This window comes from Galeopterus variegatus, unplaced genomic scaffold (genome assembly GCF_000696425.1).
Source record: "Galeopterus variegatus unplaced genomic scaffold, G_variegatus-3.0.2 Scaffold3832, whole genome shotgun sequence".
In the NCBI taxonomy this organism is placed as follows: domain Eukaryota; kingdom Metazoa; phylum Chordata; class Mammalia; order Dermoptera; family Cynocephalidae; genus Galeopterus; species Galeopterus variegatus.
The window spans coordinates 18,120-27,190 of record NW_007729943.1 but is presented as its reverse complement, the minus strand read 5'-3'; positions in this window follow the sequence as shown (position 1 = coordinate 27,190).

The following is a 9,071-nucleotide window of genomic DNA, read 5'->3' as shown; positions in this document are numbered from 1 at the left end:
AGCGGAGCGCGAGGGGGGGAGCCGGCCCGGGAGTGCCTGGCGGCCGGCGCTGGAGGGGCAGGCTGGGGGGCCTGCGGCGGGCGCGCTAGGGGCCACACGGAAGGGCGTCCCGGCCAGGGGAGGCCGGAGCGCGACCACCGCCCCCAGTTCTGGGGCCTCTGGGCGCCCCGCACTTCGCCAGCCGCCTGCCCACCCCGGCCCGGAGGACGCAGCCCACTGCGCCTTCCGCCCCTGCTCTCGGGGGTCGTGGGAGACCAGACGGTGCGGGGGGCGGGAGGTTGGGGGAAGGATGGGGAAGGCACTTTCCAGACCTGTTGCACGGGCGCAACAGCTGTTCAGGTGCGGTATGTGGGGGGAGGGGAGGGGGTGGTCGGCAGGGGGTGCAGGGCGGGGGCTAAGAGCCGAGGGCCGCTGTTGGGGGCTGTGTGCAAGGGAGAGGGTTGTGTGTCGACCGGGTCCGCGAGAAGCTCTGCCTAGTGGGGCAGGGAGAATCCCGAAGAGTGGGTGGGTGGAGCGGAGGCGACAGGACTGCATAGACGCGAGTTCCCGGGGCTGGGCGCTGGCTGCTGGAAGACCGGGAATCGAGTAGTGGGAATGGCTGGGGCGAGGGGAGGCCCCGCACAGCCTTGCTCTTCTGGGCCGTCCCATCTGCGGGGCATTACTCAGGCCTGTATTCGCCCCCGCCAACTCTTCCAGCTCCGGGAACTGTGTCCGCGTGCAGCCCACCTCCCCCACCGGCTTTCCGGAGGGAAGGTAAAAAGTTGCCACAAGTTAGGTGGAGTGAGTGAGCTGTTTGCAAAAGTTTAAATAACAGGACCGAGGAAGTGGGGGTTCGACCGGGAATGGGTTCTGATGTGAGGATGAGTAGGAAGGAGGGGGAGGGCGTGTGATTCCTGCAGCCCGTTTGCTGTGACATTGCGAACAGAATTTGTCAGCCAGGCTGTTAAAACACCATTTCTGTTGGGCATTTGCTGCTGCTGACTGCGGCAGTAACTTTCCATAATTAATGACCCGTTCCATTATCGGTCGTATCCTGAGCTAAATTGCTTTTAACAAGTTATTCTTCTTTGTCTTAGCTGGGGGTGGGAGTCGCACACCTGCAGGAAGAAACTTCTGGAGGAAGACAGCCTTTTTGGTCTTTTGAGGCAAAGTTCTGAGACACTCCGACTCTGAGTATGATAGAAGTCAGTGCACTACAGAACTTTGTCTCTAGAGGCTGTGGTCGCCGCCGCCGCGAGGGCTCCGGACGCCGGGCTGAGTGGCCCTGGTGGCCACGTCACTGCACCTTTCCCTTGGGGGAGGGGCGAGGCCAGAGGGGGTCGAAGTGCGGCACGAGGAACTTGGCCAAGTCCTTTGAAGCCGGGGGGTTGAACCACGTAAGTGGGAATAAAATCCCCCAATCTTTTATCTTACCCTGGTGGACTCCTGATTGCAGAATTTCTTGGGAAATGAAAAAATAAAAAAAGTTTTGGTCTTTTCAAGGTTTTTTAAAAGGTACTCAAAGACTGCCTTCAGTTATTGAGGGAGGAGAGGAGAGCCACAGGTTTATTAATGGGTGTGTGGGTGTGCAATGCCTTACAGGAATTTAAACTCTCCTACCCTTAAAGAAGGAAACGTATTTGTACAAAAGCCACGGATAATGGTCCTTTTATTCAAGTGACCTGCTAGATAAATGAGAGCCTGCAAGGATTGAATTTGGAGATCTGTTCTCAATTCTGCTTCTGATTTAGGTCCAGTTCACTTCCATTTTTTAAAGTAGATTTTATTAGTGGAAAGGAAGTACTTTTTCTTTTTCCAGGAAAGCATTTTGAGTGACACTTAGGGGGGCGGGGGGGGGCGGTGGTGTCGGTATTTGTAATTTTGGGCTGTTATTACATGGAGAGATTTCTTGTCCGTAATGGAATGTGTTTTGATAGGTGAGTTCCTATCAATAGCCTGCTCTGTGCAATGGGCCACTGACTGGCACCGAATTGTAGAACTGTTCCATGGACATTGCCCTATTTTGGTTTTATGAGCATTTGGCTGGAGAGCTAATCGATCTGAGGAATTACACAAACTCCTTATTAACAAAGGCACTTATCCAGCAAGTATGTGTGGAGTGCCTGCTGGGTACAAGGCACAGGGCACAGGGTGGGGAACAAAGGAAAGGGCTCCTGTGCCCATGCTGCTGACAGGTGAGGGAAGGACCTCCTGATACAATTTGGGGGACGCTTCAGAAGCCTTGGGGTTGTCTATTTGTGTCTCTGGGAGGTCCTTGATTAAAAAAAAAGTCACCATCTTTTTACTTGGGTATATTGCCGCTGGCTTATCATTGGGAGAGGAAGAATCAGTGGGGAAAAAAGTATTCAGTTTCTCGATGTTAGAGCTTAATGGTAGGACCTACTAGTTGCCATCCACAGGAATGCTCCTGTGAAATGATCCTGAGGTAGCTATTATTCATTCTCCCACCTTTCCATCAGTGATTGTTTTGCTTCAGTTCCTCAATCCTCTACCCAAAAGATGGCTGAATTACTTTTGTGCTGTTAAATAAAGTGATTTAAACTGAGATACTTCTTGTTTCCATTTGAGATGTAAGGTATGTGTACTTGTAAAGAGGATTCTCTTTCCTGATTTTTATGTCTAAATGTGTCTACAAGATATTCTGAAAATACCAAACTTGAGCAAAACTTAAACTTTGTAAGAGAATACATGTGGTTCTTTGTGGTTCTCGAGTGGAGGGTTGACTGGGAGAGTGGTTATCCATGCAAAGGAATTCCATTAGGATCTCACCTCTGAGGAAGGGTAAGGTTTGGAGTCCCTGACATGATTCAGTCTGGTTTGACTTTATGCTTAATCTGTTTGCTTAGAAATCTTTCGCTTTGTTTCCTGCCTGTGACTGTGAGTGAGTTAAAGGACTAACCAGACAGGAGGGCTGTGGTTTACTCTAGTGCTAAGAATGCAGGGAGTAGAAACTAGGGAAATTGGCAGTCTGAGGGTGCTCACTACAGCTGTCTGTGTCTCACAGACCTGGGTCATTCAACAACCAGTGTATTGTCACCTCCTGAGCATCAGGTGGTTTGCTGGATTCTGGGAATGCAGCAGTGAACACAATAGGGCAGAATCCCTGCCCTCTAGGAGGTCATTCTCATGCAAGACTTAGATGGTACAAGTGTGAACTAAACAGCCAGCCAGAAGGGGGATAAACATGCCAGGGAATGGGGAACAGGGAAGGCTGAGGAAGCCATGGTGCTATTTTAACCCAGATCACTGGGCTGCAGGAAACCATCACCAGCAGCCTACTTTATATGGCCCAGACATTCCCATCTTTATTTTAGGCATTTCAAGTGAATAGACTGAACAATAGGTGCAACTGAAACTGTGTATCACTAAACATTGGTAGCCTTTCACTTTTTTAAAAGAGCCTTTTATTTTTATATGCAGAGGTTGGGAAATGTGACAGTGCTAGAAGATATTCGTTGAGGAGAAAGAGGAGCTAGGGAACCACAAAAGTAATGTCCACCTACATCTTCCAGCAGCAAAATTCTAGGATTCTGCATACCTTGCATTTCAAAGAGGGTTTATTCCAAAGAACTCCCATTGCTCGGAAATGTTTTTTGCATAGTTGGGGGTGAGGTGAACAGCATTTTTCTTGGGATCTCTGGGAGCCCCAGTGCTACCATCTAGTTCGCAGGTGGTGTTCAGGGAGCACATTTTTGCTAAACTCTCATTATTTGGCTTAAAATTTTCTTATTCATGTGGACAGCCTGTGCAGTGAGCTTTCATGGGATAATCAGTACAGACACAGAGGAAACCTTACAAATACAAAAGGCGTGGGCAGGAAAAGAAAAAGGCAGAACTCATCGTTCACACTGCTATAGGTGACGTGTAAGGAATAAAAAACCTGTGTTGCTTTGGTAGTGTCGGAGCCAGGTGGAAGAAAGATGATATCTCTTTAGCAGACCCCTGGCAATATTAGAGTCAGGTCTCACCATTTTGATCTGTGAATTCATTGGGCACTAGGAGAGCTAGCAGTGGCTTCACCACAGCAAAAAGCCACTCCCAAAATGACTTCTCTGCTTTGCTTCTTACATATGCCTCTCTCTCTCTTTGCCAGTTAACAGGAAAAATACAAAAAATAGCTAGTAGTTAAACAGTACTTAATTTGTGCCAAGCACTGTTATAACTATTCTCATATGTTAAGTCATATATTCTACAAAGTGAGTACTGTTAATATCGTTCCCATCTTAGACATAAGTAAACTAAGGCATAATGAGATTAAATAACTTGCCCTGGGCACACACCTGGTCAGGAGCTGAAGCAAGGTACAAACCCAGGCAGTCTGGGCCAGAGTCTGCGACCTTAGCAGCAATGCTGTTCTGGTATCATTTGGTTGCCTAATGTTTGTGGCATAGTACAAAGCCTAGGAGTCTAAGTTCAGAGTTAAAAGCACTGAACATAATTAGGTCTTAGTTCAATGCAAATCTTCAGTTTGTCTTGAACAGATGAGGTGGTTTCCAGGACCCCATAGTAGCACTACTTTGGAAGTTATTTTACCGTTTTAAGTCTCCTGGTCACTTTTGGGACTGGACAGAATTGAATGCTGAGAAAAAGAGTAGCAGTTTCTTGTCCTGGTTGATACAGTATGAGACAAGCAATAGAAGCAGAAAATAACTAAGTTGTCTTAATACATTCAGTCCACAACCTTTGAGTTCCTACCATGTCTCAGCCCCAGGATGTACATGCCATTTTGGTGTGATACACACTGGGTGCTGTTGAATCCACCTGGAATATCCCAGAGGAAGAGAGAATTTACAAGGACTTCCCAGGAAGTCTTCCCAGAGGAGGATAACTGAGCTGAATATTGAAGGATGAGCAGGAGGTAACTGGATGAAGGGAGGGAAGAGCATTTTAGTTCAAGGGAACAGCAAGTGTGGCCTCGTGGAAATATGCAGCAGAATGATGTGTTTAGGAGTCAGCAAGTCTTTATGTGGCAGGCAAAAAGGACGTGTAGGTGAATGACAGGAAGTGAGGCTAAGGAGATTGGCGGGATAAACCATGACATAGGGCCTTGTGTGGTTTGCTTAAAATTTTGAATTTCACCTTGAAAGTTATTAGAAGCAGTGAAATCTGGGAAGTGGCCTGTTCAGTTCCACTTTTGTAGAAAGCATATTCTGGTAGCAGAGGGAAGGTGCGTTGTTTGGAGGCAGAATGGCTGGTTATAAAGCTGTTAGAGTAACGCAGGGGAGACAGGATGAGAGCCAGTGAGATGGGCAGAAAGGGTGGGGTGGGCTCAGGGTGAGAGTGGGAAGACCCACTGACCTGGGATGTTGGAAGAATGTCCAGGGAGCCTGTTGCTGAGGCCTTCACATATGTTTTGCTGGTAGTACTCACCCAGGGAATAAAACTGGCGCTAAACTGCATTGTGTATGATATTTCAAAATATTAAACTTGCTTGGCTATGATCCCAGGTTAATTCTGGAAGTATAATATTGGAAAACATCTCTTTAACCCTTTATGGCATATAGGAAATTTACACTTGTTCATCAAATCTGAGAAGCCCACCATTCCCAGAGCACACTCAAAGCCGGGGGAAGCACTGAAGGGAGTTTGCTGATGGGAGTATGGCAGAGGGTGTGGGCAGGGTTGAAGGAAACCAACAAGGAAGAGTGAAGCACTCTGGCCTGGCAGCAGCCCTCGAGGGGTGAGAGGGGAGAGCAGATCCTGGAGAATGTGAGGCTGTAGGAGAGAGCTGTGACAGGAGCTCTGGCCTTTGGGGGAGGAGGGCAGCCATTGCCAACCTACAGCTCGGCAGGGATGGAGCCAGGGGTGTAAATACCCTGAACTCTCTCCTCTTGCCCTCCAGTCTTATGCCATTGCTTCCCATGGGCTGACCCCAGCTGATACCGTCCCTGGAGGCTAGGGTTAGAACTGGGTAGAGAGTGGATCTGAGGGTCAAGTAGGGAATTGCCACAGGTTTTGTTTTTTTTTTGGTCTCATGTCACTCCTATGCATACATAAAAAGGAAGAGTATAAGAGAAATAAATTGGTTGAAGTAGTCCTGAAACCTCTTTATATTCAGAGTTCGCAATGTCTGTATTTTTTTTCCACATAGGACTATCTTCTGTGCCATCAAGAACACAAGTTGCAGCATTTCTGAAGAGTGCTCCACCATTGTTTCTGCATCTGAGTCACTCTCATTCTTTCTGTAGAGTTTGATGCTGGGCCTTTTCTCCCCTTTTAATTATGTTGAAATATATATAACATAAAATTTACTATTTTTAAGTGTACATCCTAGTGACATTAAGTACATTCACAGTGTTGTGCAACCATCACCACCATCCATCTCCAGACCTTTTCCGTCATGTCAAACTGAAACTCTGTACCCATTAAACAATAACTGCCCATGATGCTGGGGTTTTCTTGATCTTACCAGAGAGAGCCAACGGAAGATTATCAGACTGAATTTGTACAAAGGTAGAATGTCAGTGACATTATGCCTGCCACCGTTTATTCCAATGTACTCTAAAATATCATTTTCTATGTGTAATGTGGTTTAAAAAAGGCTAGGAAGCACAGCTCTGCGAGATCTCCATCTTTAGTCTGGCAAGATTTCTGGTTTTATGTTTAATTCAGTATCATCTGTGTGCATCAGTAGGCAGGGGATACTGATGGGAGAGCTGTTCAGATGTGCTTGGGTGAATGTAGCAGTAAAGCTCCTTTACAGAGGATGGAAGATGCATATGAGCCATTGAGACCCTTTCTGCATTCATGCTATGAAAAGGTTAAACAGAAGTGACTTCAGTTTTCCCATCAGAATAAAACCTGTGCATATTCTTTGAACCAGCAATTCCATTGTATTAGTTGGGATACTTTCAGCTCTTACTAATATTAGCCCAAACGTAACTGACTGAAAGAAAAATAATTTACAAGAAGCCCAGAGGTAGGGAGGCTCCAGGGTTGGTTAATTCAGCAGCTCAACAGTGCATTAAGGATCTGGTTTTTTTCCCATCTTTCTCCTCTGCCACCTTTGACTTCTTTGCCTCATTCTCAGACTAGGTTCTCTCATGGCTGTGTGATGGCTGAAATAACTCCCAGTGTGTTGCCTTCACAGGAGAATGTCCCTGAGTCCCTTATTTTCTGAAGGCCCCCAGCCACTTTCTACTATTTCCCATTAGACAGAATTGAGTTGGGTGCCCAGGCATTAACCAGTCACTGCCAACGGGAACGGGATCATCCAACTGACCTAGACCAATGAGAACTTAAGTCTGAGTCATGAGGAGCTGGGGTAGACCTTGAATCAAGTCAATTTTGTTAGCAAAGAAGAGATGAGGGAATGTCTGTGGGGTACTCAAGTAACAGTGTCTGCTGAACCTCTTTTAGGGAGCAGTCTCCTAAGACTGCAACTCCATGGCAATCGTACATTCATGGCAGTATTATTTTTAAAGGCAAAAATTTAGAAGTAACCAAAATGTCCATCAATAGAGGGCCAATTAAATAAATTGTGATAAAACCATAGAATGAGATAGTTATTAGAAAAGAGTGAGGTAGATAAATATGTGTGCAATCAATGGAAGGTGAATGAGATGTTTTCAGTACATAAAATGTTATAAAACAATAGATAGGGTTCGATTCCATTTTGATCCCTCTGTGCACTCATGGACATATATACTCAAAATAGATCCAGAATTTGTATGTTCTGGTCTGAAGGGGATTACGATAGGGGTGGTGGTGGTGGAGAAAGGGGCTTTCACTTAAAACATCATACACTTTTAACTGATTTAAATTTTAAAAAGTATATTATTTTTGAGATTCAAAAATAAGTTTGCCACACGAGTAGAAGGCAAATAGAAAGTAACATGGCAATATTATATTACTAGTAATGAGATGAAACTCCTTTCCCACATTATAGCCATATACATAGGTAAGTTAGTCCAGATTTTATTACTGTCTTTTTTGAAGTTTCTTGCCTATCCTGGTTGTATGTAATCTTTGGAAGTTAACGATGTAGCCTCTTAATCTGGGCTGTCTGATATAGTAGCAACTAACTACATGTGGCTATTTAGATTTGAATTAATTGAAATTAAATAAATTAAAAATTCAGTTCCTCAGTTGCACTAGCCACTTTCAAGTGCTCAACAGCTGCATGTGGCTAATGGCTACCATGCTGGACAACATTACTGCAGGCCGGTCCATTGGACTGTGCTGCAGTAACCTGGCTGCTTGAGCTCAAGCACAGGCTTAGTCTCTTGGTAGCTGGGTTGCTTCAGGCAAGATGGGTAACCGCTTTTTTCGTTAGCTTTCTGAGTCATTAAAGCTGGGATAATGATAGTATGTAGCTTGTGGAATTGTTTGCAGATTAAAATTCTTAGTTAGTGCCTCCCACATGGTAAATCATCAATAAAGTTGTTATTAGGAACTTTTCCACTAGCATTGATTGAGCACTACTTGCTAAATGTTGGGCGTTGTCCTCATAGATAAACTGAGGTATGGCCAGTGAAGTAAAGCTTCCCTGTCACACTACAAGAGGCAGGGCAGTGTCAGAGCCAGATTTGATTCCAAGGCTGGTGTTCCTTGGTGTTCAATCTGTTAATGACCCTTTTGGGGTGGGGTAGAACTGAGTAATTAACCCTCCCTCTGGCTCTCCTGCCCCCTCCTGTCCTTCCCCTCCTCTTCTGAACAAGAGCTGACTGGGCTGACTGGTTCAAAAGAACTATGAGATTTCAGGTATCTGATTAACTTTCTCTCTCTCTCACTTTCTCTCCTGATGGCAGAGGGGCTGGAGATAAGAGGACAATGTAATTTATTAGCATCCATAGACCCAATTATCTGTGGTGTGTGAATTTTTCCAGTTTCTTCTTGTGGGTTTTCCAAAATAGTCCTTTTAAAGGGAAACCGCTTTATGACCAAATTAAGGAAGGGGACCTCTTGCCAGAGGACAAAACAGGAAGAGACAGTGATCTTGAAAAGCTTCTAATCAAAGTTAGAAATCGTCAGATGTCTCTGAAGGTTCAGTTGCACATACCCCACTCGGGGCTGGGAGGTCTACGGGCACAGCTGGAGACGCCATGAGGCAGGTTCATGGGAAGAGACTG